Source organism: Schistocerca piceifrons, chromosome X (genome assembly GCF_021461385.2).
Source record: "Schistocerca piceifrons isolate TAMUIC-IGC-003096 chromosome X, iqSchPice1.1, whole genome shotgun sequence".
In the NCBI taxonomy this organism is placed as follows: domain Eukaryota; kingdom Metazoa; phylum Arthropoda; class Insecta; order Orthoptera; family Acrididae; genus Schistocerca; species Schistocerca piceifrons.
In genome coordinates this window covers 237,307,063-237,320,949 of record NC_060149.1, presented here as the reverse complement: position 1 = coordinate 237,320,949, position 13,887 = coordinate 237,307,063, and the positions used below count along the sequence as shown (strand labels likewise).

Below are 13,887 nucleotides of genomic sequence, written 5' to 3'. Positions count from 1 at the left end.
CCACTCTCCAGTTGACTCTTGCATGACACCAGAGTAGCCGATCTTGGCGGTGTCATGGTGTCTGTGGCAGCCTGGCCACAGACACACGTGATCATAGTCCTTCCGCTAGCAGACAGTTCTCATTGGTCCTCACACAGCAGGTGCCACATGTGACCAGATTTCTTCGCTGGATGATGTCGGTATGACACAGCTGCACGCACAACGCGACGGTTTTGACGTGCGTCTGTACTACACGGACGTCGAGAACCTGGTCTAAACGTGGGGAAATGTTCCATAGACCACTGGTGAAAGCAGCGATGTGTCACCGATACAACGCGCCCAACATGTGCAGTAATCCCGATTCGTCCATCTACCTTCCCGCAGGGCCAAATTGTGACCCCGTGCAAACAGTTGAACTTGTTCGTCGGCGCGGCATGGTTGTACCGTGGAATGAATGTTGCAAACACTGTTCTTCTCTAAACTCAGCACTGTTACTACCTGCAGAATCTAAACAAAGGGCGCACGGTCAGGCCTCTTGAATGCCACCTGATCGCCGATGACAATCACGAGTGAACCACAAACCCATCAGTATGCACATATTACCCCTGGTACCCCTGAATACAGCCCTGCCTAATCTTAACGTAGTCTTTTCTTTTGAGAAAATCGGCTGCGGGAACGTGGGTTTGTGGCGAGGGTGGGGGAGGTGGTGACACTAAAACAGAAATGTGGCAACACAATAAGGAATAACCAGTAACATTTACTAACAGTGTGTTACAAAATGATACTTAACTTGGTTACAGTCTAATGGGTGGTACTGGATGTCCTATACATAATACGACGAAGTCTAAATAACTTCTCTGTCTCTTGGCAGTCTATGTTATTTTCACGATTTATTTATTTTATTTATTCGTATGGCTAACATGGTCATTTTAGAGTCTTGTTTAAGAACTTCATGTATAAAAGGTTAAAAAAAACACAAAAATATACGTAATATAAACAAGTAAACAAACAATCGAGAGAAAATATTTTAACTTAATATCTAGGTCTCTACAGTTCTTTGTGTCACCAAATGCAACTCGCTGAGTCCACAAGGAAATTTTCATAGTACACACGCTTCAATCAGGTGCCGCATAGATTGCACAGGATAACCACGATCACACACCGGTGCATCTTTGGACCCCCATTCATACAATCAGGCGCCACATCTTCCATGCCCTGTACGGAATCGATTCAGGGGTGTCCACAGTTCTCTGGGAAGACCAAATCCATTCACAGCTCTGTTAAGGTTAGTTATGAGATGAGAATTAGTCGGAGGACACTTCTGCAAAACCTCTTTCCACTCTTGACAAACATCATACTCGAGAGTCTCTAGAAATTTATGAAGTGGGACTGCAGCCAGACACGTAGTGCTTTAATAATGACAAATCCAGCGGCTGTATTTGAATCTAACGTCGTTGATTCGTTTCAAAATTTGCTATCAGTTTCGACATCACTTGGTATCATCTTCAAGCGCCTGCATATAGAAACATACATAGCATGACAGAAGAATATGTGTAACTACACATACGCTACCATAAACTAAGAAACGCTCATACGGAAACCCAGCAGAATAAAATTAAGGACATGTACGTATTAACACACAATAACAAGACAAATAACTCCAAAGATTCCATAATAATGGGAACACAGGTAATAACTTAAGCGAACGTGACAAATGTCGAGCGCATCCTTATACGTCCCAGACAAAACGTATGGCGCACAGTTTGGTTACACTGGTGTACCGCTACCATGGTGTGGTTTAGGTGTGCAGAGATATAAGTTATGCATTATGCGTTTCGTCTGGGACGTGTTCGGATGTCCTCGACGTTTGTCAAGTTTGCGTAAGCTATTACCTGAGTTTTCATCATTATGGAATCTTTGGAGTTCTTTGACATGTAATTGTGCGCTAATATGCACATGTGTTTGGTTTTATTCTGCTGGGTTTCTATATGGGTTTTTCTTAGTATATGGTCCAGTACGTGTAGTTGCACATATGGGGTTACTGGTTTTACTGATTGACTTTTGCCATGTTACTCATTATAGCCTATTGTTACATGTAAATAGTGATTTTGCCACGTAAGATGTTCCTCGGCAATAATTCGTCGACGCATATTATGTATGGGCAACGGCCTTGCCCCAGTGGATACATCGATTCCCGTGAGATCACCGAAGTTAAGCGCTGTCGGGCGTGGTCGGCACTTGGATGGGTGACCATCTGGGCCGCCATGCGCTGTTGCCATTTTTCGGGGTGCACTCAGCCTCGTTATGCCAATTGAGGAGCTCCTCGGCCGAATAGTAGCGGCTTCGGTCAAGAATACCATCAATAACGACCGGGAGAGCGGTGTGCTGACCCCACGCCCCTCCTATCCGCATCCTCCACTGATGATGACACCGCGGTCGGATGGTCCTGGTAGGCCACTCGTGGCCTGACGACGGAGTGCTTTATATTATGTATGCCACTTTAACCCTACGGATAAATATTGACAGTTGCTGTTAGGGATATATGTGGCTCTGATCGCTTTGCTGCTGTAGCTCTTTGTACGTATGGGTTCTCCTTAAGTCCATTGCGTCATTGGTGCAAAAAAATTGCAGATAAGTTAGATGCAATTTTTTTGTGTGAATAACAATATCAAATTTTCATTATATAATTCTATGATGTGATATATCTTTTTTAGTCATAAACTATGTCTTATATTGTCTGTGCTCTCATACCCATCGTCATGCGACTGTTAGCCATCCATTTCCGTGGGTAAACGAATCATTGATGTCGATGCTGAAGTTCAGTCTGCATCCACAAAAGACTGCAGGACCATCCAATAGAGAGTGTGCAGCAACAGATTTGATGGTATTCTTTTTCTTGTCAGCGGCGGATGTGGTCATTTCAACGTCTTCAATTGTTTTATATATAGTTTGTCCATATGCAGGGCTGAAGATGACACCATGTGGTGTCAAAACTGGTAGCATGTTTAAAATACTAAACAACGCTAGATTCAAATACAGCCACTACTTTTGTCACTGTTCACGAGAGGCGCATCTTACGTTAGCCAGGATGGTTTTCTAGATTTGAGTCTGCAGGCAGGAGCATTCTGTAGTTGATTTCACAGAAATTGGAACTCTCTTACTGCTGCTGCTTCTCATTATATTGATGGAAGTGCAGTTGAATACGGTTTAGCGACAGTCTTTCTAGTAGTTTATAAACTACACTAAGTAGTGACATGGCTCTATAATGTGCTGCTTCGTCGCCATGTTTACCAGGTTTTTTGACATTACCTTTGCAGCCCTAAATTTTGTTGGAAATTTTCCAGTGATCAGTATCACGTTATATAGTTGCAACAGCCACTGCTTAGTTTTCGGGCCAGCGTTTTTCAGGAACTCTGATATATTTCCTCGAAACCAGCCGCTTTGTTTGTACGCACACTTGCCTAAGCTTCCTCCAGCTCATCGGTTGTGAACTCGCCTGGAACCTCCGGATGGAGGACTAGCTGAGAGCACAAGCCTTGTGCGGTTCTTCTTCTTTCTGCTTCAGAGTTCTGCAATAAGCGTGTCGCGACTTCGATTGATGTGATGTTGTGCTGGCATCTCTAAGGCCCAGAATCTGCACCCAATTTCGTCATTCGCTGCCACGCATCACGACTCGAATGGGTGAAGTCGGGGCTCTCTATAGCTTCTTGCCACTTCCTTCTTCTATGGTCATTCCATGCTTGAAGAAGTTCGACTGATGTTTTATTTGAAGAAGTAAGTTTATGTTCCCCGTATAGCTCATCACATTCATAGGACCATCCTGGGATGTATTGTTTCCTCTGGCTGTCGTTCTTTCTGCTACCTCAAAAATGGTTCAAATGGCTCTGAGCATTATGGGCTTAACTACTGAGGTCATCAGTCCCCTAGAACTTAGAACTACTTAAACCTAACCAACCCAAGGACACCACACACATCCATGCCCGAGGCAGGATTCGAACCTGCGACCGTAGCGGTCTCGCGGTTCCAGACTGTAGCGCCTAGAACCGCACGGCCACTCTGGCCGGCTTTCTGCTACCTCTTTGACAGCTTTTGTAAATCTGTCATACTTCTTAACAACTTCAACTAGCTTTAGCAGTTGAATTTACTAACGGTATCTAAATGACATAATCAATGAAAATCGGCCTATGTTGGCTGTGTGGCAGAGAGTCCATAACTTTCCTGTTTGCCAGTTCATTTCCATTAGCTTGGCCGTCTTTCTTCCATCTTACCGATCGAAAAGTTGCTTTGTTCTTTGCACTAAAAACTAAATACAGAGTGTTTTAGGACAGCCAACCATTTAAGATGCCGGCCGCTGTGGCCGAGCGGTTCTAGGCGCTTCAGTCCGGAACCGCGCCACTGCTACGGTCGCAGGTTCGAATCCTGCCTCGTCATGGATGTGTGTGATGTCCTTAGGTTAGTTAGGTTTAAGCAGTTCTATGTCTAGGGGACTGATGACCTCAGATTTTAAGTCCCATAGTGCTCAGAGCCATTTGAACCATTTAAGATGTTGCCATTTATATCATTATCCTTATATCCCCAAGCATGGTGGTTCCTACTGAAGTCTCAAACATAGGTGGCAGGGTCAGTAAGAAGTGTAATGGTTCAAATGGCTCTGAGCACTATGGGACTTAACATCTGTGGTCATCAGTCCCCTAGAACTTAGAACTACTTAAACCTAACTAACCTAAGGACATCACACACATCCATGCCCGAGGCAGGATTCGAACCTGGGACCGTAGCGGTCACGCGGTTCCAGACTGAAGCGCCTAGAACCGCACGGCCACACCGGCCGACGTAAGAAGTCTGAATGGGGTTGTAAACCATACCACTATTGGAGGTTTGTAGATGTTGATAATAGTAGTCACATATGTCATCAGTGCCAAGATAAAACTGTTGTCTGTAGAGTCCTTGGAAACCATTCTGTAATCAGTTATTATCATCCTAACAATATTGCTATTCAGTACACATGGTGTTCGTCTTGAAGAGCATCTACCACTTTACACCCTGGGATTTTTCCTCTGCTTTGGAGATCACTGTCGTCTTTTGTGTACATTTCTTGTAGAGTAATTATGTCCGCATTGTTCTCACAACACATACATGAGAGATATTCACATTTGCTTTTACAGATTCCTTCGATATTCAGGTCACTGATCTTCAGTGTTGTACCTGTTGTCAGAATTTTCGAGTCTTGAGAAAGCCCATTTGAATTTAATGTTGTAGTGGCCATGTTTTCTGTGTTGCATAGCCGGTTGGAAAGATTAGCCAGTAAACCACTCTTGTCCAGTATATGATAATACGTTTGGATATTCTTAGGGGAGACTACTTCCTTGTGATCTGTTTTCACGATGACTAAATGTAATAGTGCAGACACTCGTGATTACCCTGTTACTCTGTAAGTAGGAGCTGTTAAGCTGCTGCTTGGAACTGGAAGGCGCAAGGCGAGTGGTTATGCCTGTGTGGTGGCGCCGTGTTGTCGTAATTGTTTTGTACCCTTAAGAATGATACAAAAAATCCCTCCCCTTGTGGAGAGGTGGGGAGAGAGAGGAGGTGATAAAGCCGTCTAGCTTCCTGCTTTCTTGCTTACCGGTGTACGTATTCGGTGGGCGTTTATATGTAGCTTCCCCTGGCATTTTCCTGTGGCACCGCGGAAAACCCACCCCAAACAAATAAGTATTGCACTTCACGTTAAAAGAAGATGCACTTATCTTCGTTCCATTTCAAATTAGCCGCTTGTAGAATCATAAAAACAGATTCCAAATTCTGTAAGAGATCCTCTGGAGCTGTGCCTGGCTATTCCGAAGGGTAACCTTTTGTAATGGTAGACACCAAATGGAGTATTTACCACTATAAATTTCTGTGTGTCTTCGTCCAAAGGGATTTGCGAATATGCTTCGTTAAGATCTATCATGGCAATATACACACAACCAACAAATTTTGAAATCAGTTCTTTCAGTTTGGGATATGAATCAATCAGAGACTGAGAGTTAACCATCGCTTTGAAATCTCCAGAACTGCAAAGTGAGCCATGTGGTTTCTGTACAACTGCGATCGGTATTGCCATTGGCTACGGGTTATAGCTTCGACAGCCTCATTCTGTTCCAGAAGGTCGTGTTACTGCTTTGCCTTACCTTTTAACGCAAAAGGAATGTTCGTTATTGTCCTGTCATCTGTCATTGGGGTGGGAGAGCAAAGTAATTTGTTGGAATGTGCCGGCCGGAGTGGCCGTGCGGTTCTAGGCGCTACAGTCTGGAACCGCGCGACCGCTACGGTCGCAGGTTCGAATCTTGCCTCGGGCATCGATGTGTGTGATGTCCTTAGGTTAGTTAGGTTTAATTAGTTCTAAGTTCGAGGCGACTGATGCCCTCAGAAGTTAAGTCGCATAGTGCTCAGAGCCATTTGAACCAGGGAACGGAGGTAGTTTATTCAGATAAATAGAGTCAGCTACTCGCGGGATGGGGACGGCGAACTTGGGTGTGGTTGGGAATCGTTTGGCTTTGCACTTGTGAAAATATGGTTGATGGGCTCCATTGCAAGTATTACAGGTGAAAGACAGTGTCAGGTTGGCGCAATCTCTATGGAGACATTGGGTCTTTCAGTGAAGTGGGTTTCTGCAGTTGTATGTATGATAAGGTAAGTGAATCCATGGTTATTGTGGATACGGATCGAAGTGCAGATTGTCAGGCCAGGGTTCGAATTTGCTTTCTGTGTGACGTTTTCTGCTGTGATCTCGGAATCAGCTCATTTGACCATAGACATAACGGTCGGCGGATGGTGTGTGGGAGATGGTTTTTTGGGACGACGAACAGACAAGAGGGTAACGTTGGCGTGGGTCCCAAAAGTGGGATGTTCTCGGAGTATTTGTGAATGAAGGTTCGAACTGAAGGATTTTGTAAGGAGAGAAATTGGTTTCGTAGGAGACACTGGCTGAGGAGAGTGGGCAGATGTGTTGGTTGGCAGATTAGAGGATATGGGTTGGTTGAATGTTGTGTAATGATACTGGTACTCGAGATTGAGGTAGTAATGGGACTGGTGATGACAGAGGCGCTTGCACTGTTTATTGTGATGGTAATGGTGATGGCGATGGTGCACGATATGGAGCTGGATACAGTGCTGGCATTGCTACTGGTGCCGGTGGTGCAGGTGTTGATGCTTCTATAAGTGATATTACTAATGTTAGTGATATATGCCGTGCTAACGTGGTTGTTGTGTTTGTGGTTGGTGGTTGCTGCAGTTGCACATACTTATGAAGGAAATATTGGGTAAGTTTGATGGCTGTAGGAGAGTTGGTAGATAAATTGAACGAGTCGCTCTGGCAGCGGGTTGGGAAAGAAATGAGAAGATAAAATACTTGGAAAGTGAACGTGGGGCGGGGTTGTGGTTGTAGTAATATGTGTATCTAGGAGTGGTGTACCGGTGTATATCTATGTCTGTTATAGTGATGGTGACAAGACGATCCACCACTGATCACGAGAAAACAGACAGCGGGCTCAAATTACAGGAGTACGATCGATATCAATGGCGAAGTGAAGAGCGGTGGTAAGATCACACTAAAGACACTGGTGATAACGACAGCTCAAAGAAAGACAAAGCAGTTGACGACGAAGACAATTTCTCGCGAAGGATGCGACTGCTGGCAGAAACAATGACAGGTAAAGCAATGACTGCCACCGTAAGCGACGACAGGTAAAGAGATAACTTCCAGTGAAGGTCGTGAGTGTCGACAAAATTGATGATAGGCTCAATAATGACAGATGACATACACAGCGATGACGATGGCTGGAGACGAAAGCGATAATGGGCTGTGGCCAAGCTGGAGACGGCGAATTACGAATACTGGTGATGACATAGTTCCACTTATGAAAACGTATTAGATGACCCTGAGAGTGTCCCAGCAAGTTATTGGATGTTTTGAGGATGGGGATCCACGCCTGGTAGATAAGAGAAGACAGCATCTTATTGTTTATCTTATGTCATATTTACGTCACAGGGCGCGTGAATGCTAAGGTGCCAGAGATTACCATTCCGCTCGCGGTTCAGTTTCGCTTACAGCACCGCCACTCATATCAACTGGTAAATTATGTTATGTATTTTTCTGAACCATCTCCCATGCATTGATGCGTTCATAACCGGTCTCTGTTGAACTTTCTGTCACACGAGTCTAGTTTACACGGGACCACTAATCACATATAGCCAGACGTTAAGTGTTGGAACCTAATTTCTCGTGTGTTAAACATAATCTTTTCACTGTTCATAAGAATTTTCTTTACCACTGTAATTTTTTCGAAATATCTGTATTTGAAATGGCGATGGTGTTTGCACAGCGATCAAAGACTGTCCTTATAGACTGGCCCACGTAATAGTTGTCACACTCCCACATAACGTATTGTACAGGATGGGCGTATGGGCAGGCGGTGGGCGTTATGGAATGATTAGAACTATTTTTAGAGAAAGGCCATTTATTGGCTAAAGCATGTTGGAAGGGGCTGCATAGGCCCAGGGAGGTGAGGGTGAGCCAGAGCTTAGAGTTCGGCCAAACATTGTTCGCGAAGCTGCCGAAAGTTGTTGTCTGCCAAAACTAAGTCCACAGTGCCGCAGCACCGGGAGAAGCGAGAAGGTCTACACTGCTACAGGGCGCGCATCCGACTCGCGGGTGAGCAAGAATACAAGAGAGCGGGCCCGGCGGCGGGCGGCCGGGTATATTAGACGCTCCACGCGGCTCCCTCCGCCCTGATTGGTCAGGAGCGAGCAAACCGTGCGGGCGGCATGGAACTTTCCAGAGCTTTGCCTGCTAAGCGACGCCTGGGGCGGCGTTACCTCGTAAGCACATGAGAGAGGTGCGTGGCCAAGGTGCCCTTCCTCGGTGCTGACTTCCTGTTACTAGACCGTGGGACGAAAGAATTTACAGGCAGCTAACACTGCCGGCCGTGGCTTGGCCGTAATGGAACAATGAAGTTACCGTTTGAAAGCTTATATAATAAAGTAAAATCTCCTACTGTGTGGCTCATCCTTTACAGTATTAAATTCCTGGAACTCTCAGGCCAAGGCTATTTTTTTTACCTATCGTTAATCTTGCTGGGCGACTAGAGAACAGGTCTGACTCCTTGTTTGTTGACTCTGCCTATTTTACACGTTGTTGCGTACCAGAATGAAAGCCGCACAATAGGTCGGTCTTCTTGGCCTGGTTGAACGGTATCATGGACTGGTTTCCTAGATAGACTTGAATTAATCTCACGGACTGAGTTCCCATTTCTTCTGAACAGCTATGCCAAGTCATTCCACGTCAATCATTCCCTAGTAATTTCAGTCAATCATTTCCTAATAATTGCCGCACGGTGTTGCCGTGCGGTCTAAGGCACCTTATCACTTTTCGCGCGGCTTCCCCCGTCGGAGGTTAGAGTCCTCCCTTGGGCATGGGTGTGTGTGCTGTCCTTAGCGTAAGTTAGTTTAAGTTAGATTAAGTTGTGTGTAAGCCTAGGGACCGATGACCGCAGCAGTCTGGTCCCATAGAACTTACCACAAATTTCAAATTTTTCCTAATAATTTCCACTGAACAAAAAATACGTGGTCGTCAAGATTTTTAAAATTTCACGGGAGAAATAACTGATCAATAGCTTTAACAGGTCTTTTAATGGTACTTTCGTTAGCAGAGAGACTGCATCGAAGATCTCCATGACATTATCTGGTCCTGTCTTCGTCTGCTTTTCAATTTCCGCTAGAATCAGAGAGTTCTTAACACGATGTTCACTGTGCTTGATCACGGGATTCAATACTTTTGTTAAACACGTAACATATGTAAAAGAGCAGACGGACTAACTATTGGTCGCTCTGGTACCTTTTCTTTGCGAATTTTTGACAAGCCATACAATACGGAAGGCTTAGGTTCCCGTAGCTTTAGATTCTTCATACGTTTGTCGGGAGGCTGGAATTCTTTAGTAGCTCCTTCAGAGCGATGATGTTTCCCCGTGACAAAGAGGAGATATTTCAAGAAGCCATACTGTAAAGTTGCAGTAATTCTTGTATTTTCCTGTGTCTCGTTTTATTCTTGCATTGAGATCTTTACTACGACAAAATTTCAATTCGATATGAACATTATAGCCGTGATAAAGTTGAACTCTCCAATACATCGTGCCTCTAGATGTTGTTTGAGGGGGAGTCCGCTGGTGACAAGTTGAAAGATTCGAGTGCGTACGGCGTGCTCGGTTAATGCGGTTTCTAGGGGGTTTCCTTTCAGACGCAGTTGCCGGAGTTACCAGATTTTAGTCCCGAACTCGTAACGCACAAACTCAGCAGGACTGAATAATATGTCTGCTAAGGACAGAACCGCCTAGTTTCGTGGCACCGCGTCAGATGACTGCTACCTGTTCGAAAGCTACGTTTCTTGTTTATAGTGCCCAAAATATTCTTTTTCTTTCAGCTGTCAAGCTTAAGCTTAATTTTACGCAGCTCTCCATTCCTTGTCAGCTTTCCTCTTCATTTCAGCGCAACTGCTGCGTCCCTGCCTTCTTTTCTCATATGTAGGCCATCCGCTGCGATTCTTTGCTTCCATCATTCCTCAAAGTATAGTTTTCGGCGAACATTCTTGTAACAATATGTGACAGAAACTTTATCTTTTCGATTCATTATTTTCTTCATTAGGCATTTTTCTCAATGAATCGTTGCAGAAGGTGTTTATTTTGCACTAGATCGATCCATTGTTTTCTTCAATAATCTTCCCCCAGCATCACATTTCAAAGGCTTTTAGTCGTTCATTTGTAGATTTCATCCATTGTACGTAAACAATATTGACTTTTATAAGCTACTCACCGTTTTCTCCTCCGCAGAAATACACTGTGACTTCATAAACTGCCGGCCGGGGTGGCCGAGCGGTTCTAGGCGCTACAGTCTGGAACCGCGCGACCACTACGGTCGCACGTTCGAATCCTGCCTCGGGCATGAATGTGTGTGATGTCCTTACGTTAGTTAGGTTCAAGTAGTTCTATGTTCTAGGGGACTGATGACGTCAGAAGTTAAGTCCCATAGTGCTCAAAGCCATTTGAACCATTTGAACTTCATAAACAACGGTACGTATGTTGTTCCACGCTAAGACAATTGCGCAACAAGAGTGGCACATTGGAAGGAGAGAGAACATGTTCAGAATTTCCTACAGACACAGTTATGCTGCAGTATGGGTAGCAGGTGTATCGCAGTGTGCGAATGAAATTGCACGGCAACTGGAAACGCACTCTTATGTTAACATACGCGGGCCAATACGATTCTTGTGGGGAAAACATCCTAATTACAGACAGATTCACCGTGAAATTCAGGCGGTATGTAGAGCAAGTGCAATACCGCGTTCAGCTGTAGTAAAATGGTACCAACAATTTGACCAAGGCCGTACAGACGTGAGTGGTGATGATCGGAAAGGAAGGAAGATCTTGAACCGTCCGACTTCCATCTTTTCGACAAAGGCCAGCCGCGGTGGCCGTGCGGTTCTAGGCGCTGCAGTCCGGAACCGCGGGGCTGCTACGGTCGCAGGTTCGAATCCTGCCACGGGCATGGATGCGTGTGATGTCCTTAGGTTAGTTAGGTTTAAGTAGTTGTAAGTTCTAGGGGACTGATGACCTAAGATGTTAAGTCCCATAGTGCTCGGAGCCATTTGAACCATTTTAACACACTGAAAGAACATCTGGACTAAGAAATTTTCCAACGATGAGGACGTTCACACAAGTGATCTCGAATGGCTCCGTGATCAAGGAGCGGATTTCTATAGTCCAGGAATTGAACAATTGGTAGTTCCTTTCCACCATTGCTTGCGGAGACTTTGTTGAAAAATACTGTCACGTATATGTGTCTGTTTGAAATGCAGTACAGCATTAAAAAAATTTTACTTGGCTTGCCATAAAAATGTGTAACTTACGTTCTGAAGTCCCTTCGCAAATAGCATTTCGATATAGCTGGGTACACTTGTAAGAATAGGTAAGATTTGTCACAGATCCGATTGTAGTTATTGTCATGTAGACGTATTTTGGGTGTATATTTTTTAATCACTTGTTGACTGAGTCATTTATTATCACTTTAGTATTGACCTTGGTATTTTGAATTTGCAGTCAGCGAGAAAACAAGTGCAGCTACAGACATTAAAATGTGATCATGCCGATAATGAGTGTCAAATATAATGAAAGTGCGAAATTAGGTTACAAACGCTGTGTTGACCTTAGAACCAGATAATGTGTAAGTTAAAAGTAGCAAGAGAGCGTATATTTGTCAAGTCAAAAAGCTTCAAATTTTTATTAAGCTTTCTCGCTGTTTTATCTAAGCACCATATCGAACTACTTGGAACTGTTATAATTTCACTTGCTGAGGAAAGTTAATAATCAGAACATTTTCGTTGTAACATACAGTTTGTTACATCGACATCGACCGATTCATATGTCCATCATTTAGAAAATAAGTGAGTGACTACAAAACATTCCTCATTGGGAACACTCCCTCGCAACATCGCCATTACCTCTGTGGCAAAATCAACGACGCGACGTTTTTCTTTCGAGGAAGTTAGCGTGACGTGTTCACAATGACTAACGACCTTGTCGTGAGCACACTGTAGAACGGCTTTTTTGCGGTTTGGTTCTACTTTCAAGGTTTTTTCGATGCTCGAGCAAGGGAAGGCCGCAGCAAGTAGATCATTGATGTCATGCCGTGTAGAACTACATATCGCGCACGTCAGGGTGCTCGAATTTCAGAAGGAAGCACTAATTATCATTGTCCATCCACTGAACGAATGTGAAGAAACTTCACGATCTGATCTAGCTCTTTTAATTTTTACCAGCTTGCTCTACTACCTGAAACGTAATAAAATGGAGAACGCCCCGATTTTCCAGGTAACAAAAGGACTTGTGACAGGAATTCCTGTTCCAGATGACGAGCCGGCTGTGGTGGCCGAGCGGTTCTAGGCGCTACAGTTTGGAACCGCGTGACCGCTGCGGTCGCAGGTTCGAATCCTGCCTCGGGCGTGAATGTGTGTGATGTCCTTAGGTTAGTTAGGTTTAAGTAGTTCTAAGTTCTAGGGGACTGATGACCTCAGAAGTTAAGTTCCATAGTGCTCAGAGTCATTTTTTTTAACCAGATGACGAATACAACAATACGCCACAAAATAAAACGCACATCGAAGTATCTTATACTCGAACAGGAACGAGACATTTGTGTTACCTAATGAGGTAGAAATGCTCCAGAAGAGATGAAAAGTCCGACCTCAAAAATATATTGACCTAGTTCTGGCTTACATCAGGGTACAAGAAGACTACATGCGGGATCTATTGTGCTGTATCGTGTAAACTAGGTTCCTGTAGGATATTAGGCTTTCGCAGCTAAACACAATACGAAGCGTATTACAGGTGGCGGAACTATAGAAACTCGTGGAGACACAACGAACGCATCTCGCACTCCTGCAGGAGCCGTACATGATGTCAGGCCGCATACCCCATCTTCCTCCAGGAGTCAAAGTGATAAATGTCAATTATTCACACCGTGAATGTAATAATTATATTTAAGGATAAGCTTCTATTAAAAGAAGTTTCATAGTTTTTCTCCAAAGCTAATGAAACTGAAGACACCATTATTAAAAATGGAATGTGGATATCTCTACAACTGCCACCCAGTGTTCGACAGCATAGAATCCCAGGTTGCTGAAATGATAGATGCTGTAATCTACTATTAACGGTCGACAAGAGAGCCTGGTCAATGGTTTGTTACAGCTCGTTAACAAACGCTGTGCCGGCCGAAGTGGCCGTGCGGTTAAAGGCGCTGCAGTCTGGAACCGCAAGACCGCTACGGTCGCAGGTTCGAATCCTGCTTCGGGCATGGATGTTTGTGATGTCCTTAGGTTAGTTAGGT

At 44.4% G+C, this 13,887-nt stretch overlaps 1 protein-coding gene and 1 pseudogene across 1 annotated transcript in view; both read left to right on the top strand.

Moving 5' to 3' along the window:
- The window catches only part of LOC124722285 (alkaline phosphatase-like), a 658,646-nt gene that overhangs the window by 348,908 nt on the left and 295,851 nt on the right, over positions 1 to 13,887 (top strand). The window lies entirely within an intron of this gene.
- Positions 2,140 to 2,257, top strand: LOC124723247 (annotated as a pseudogene).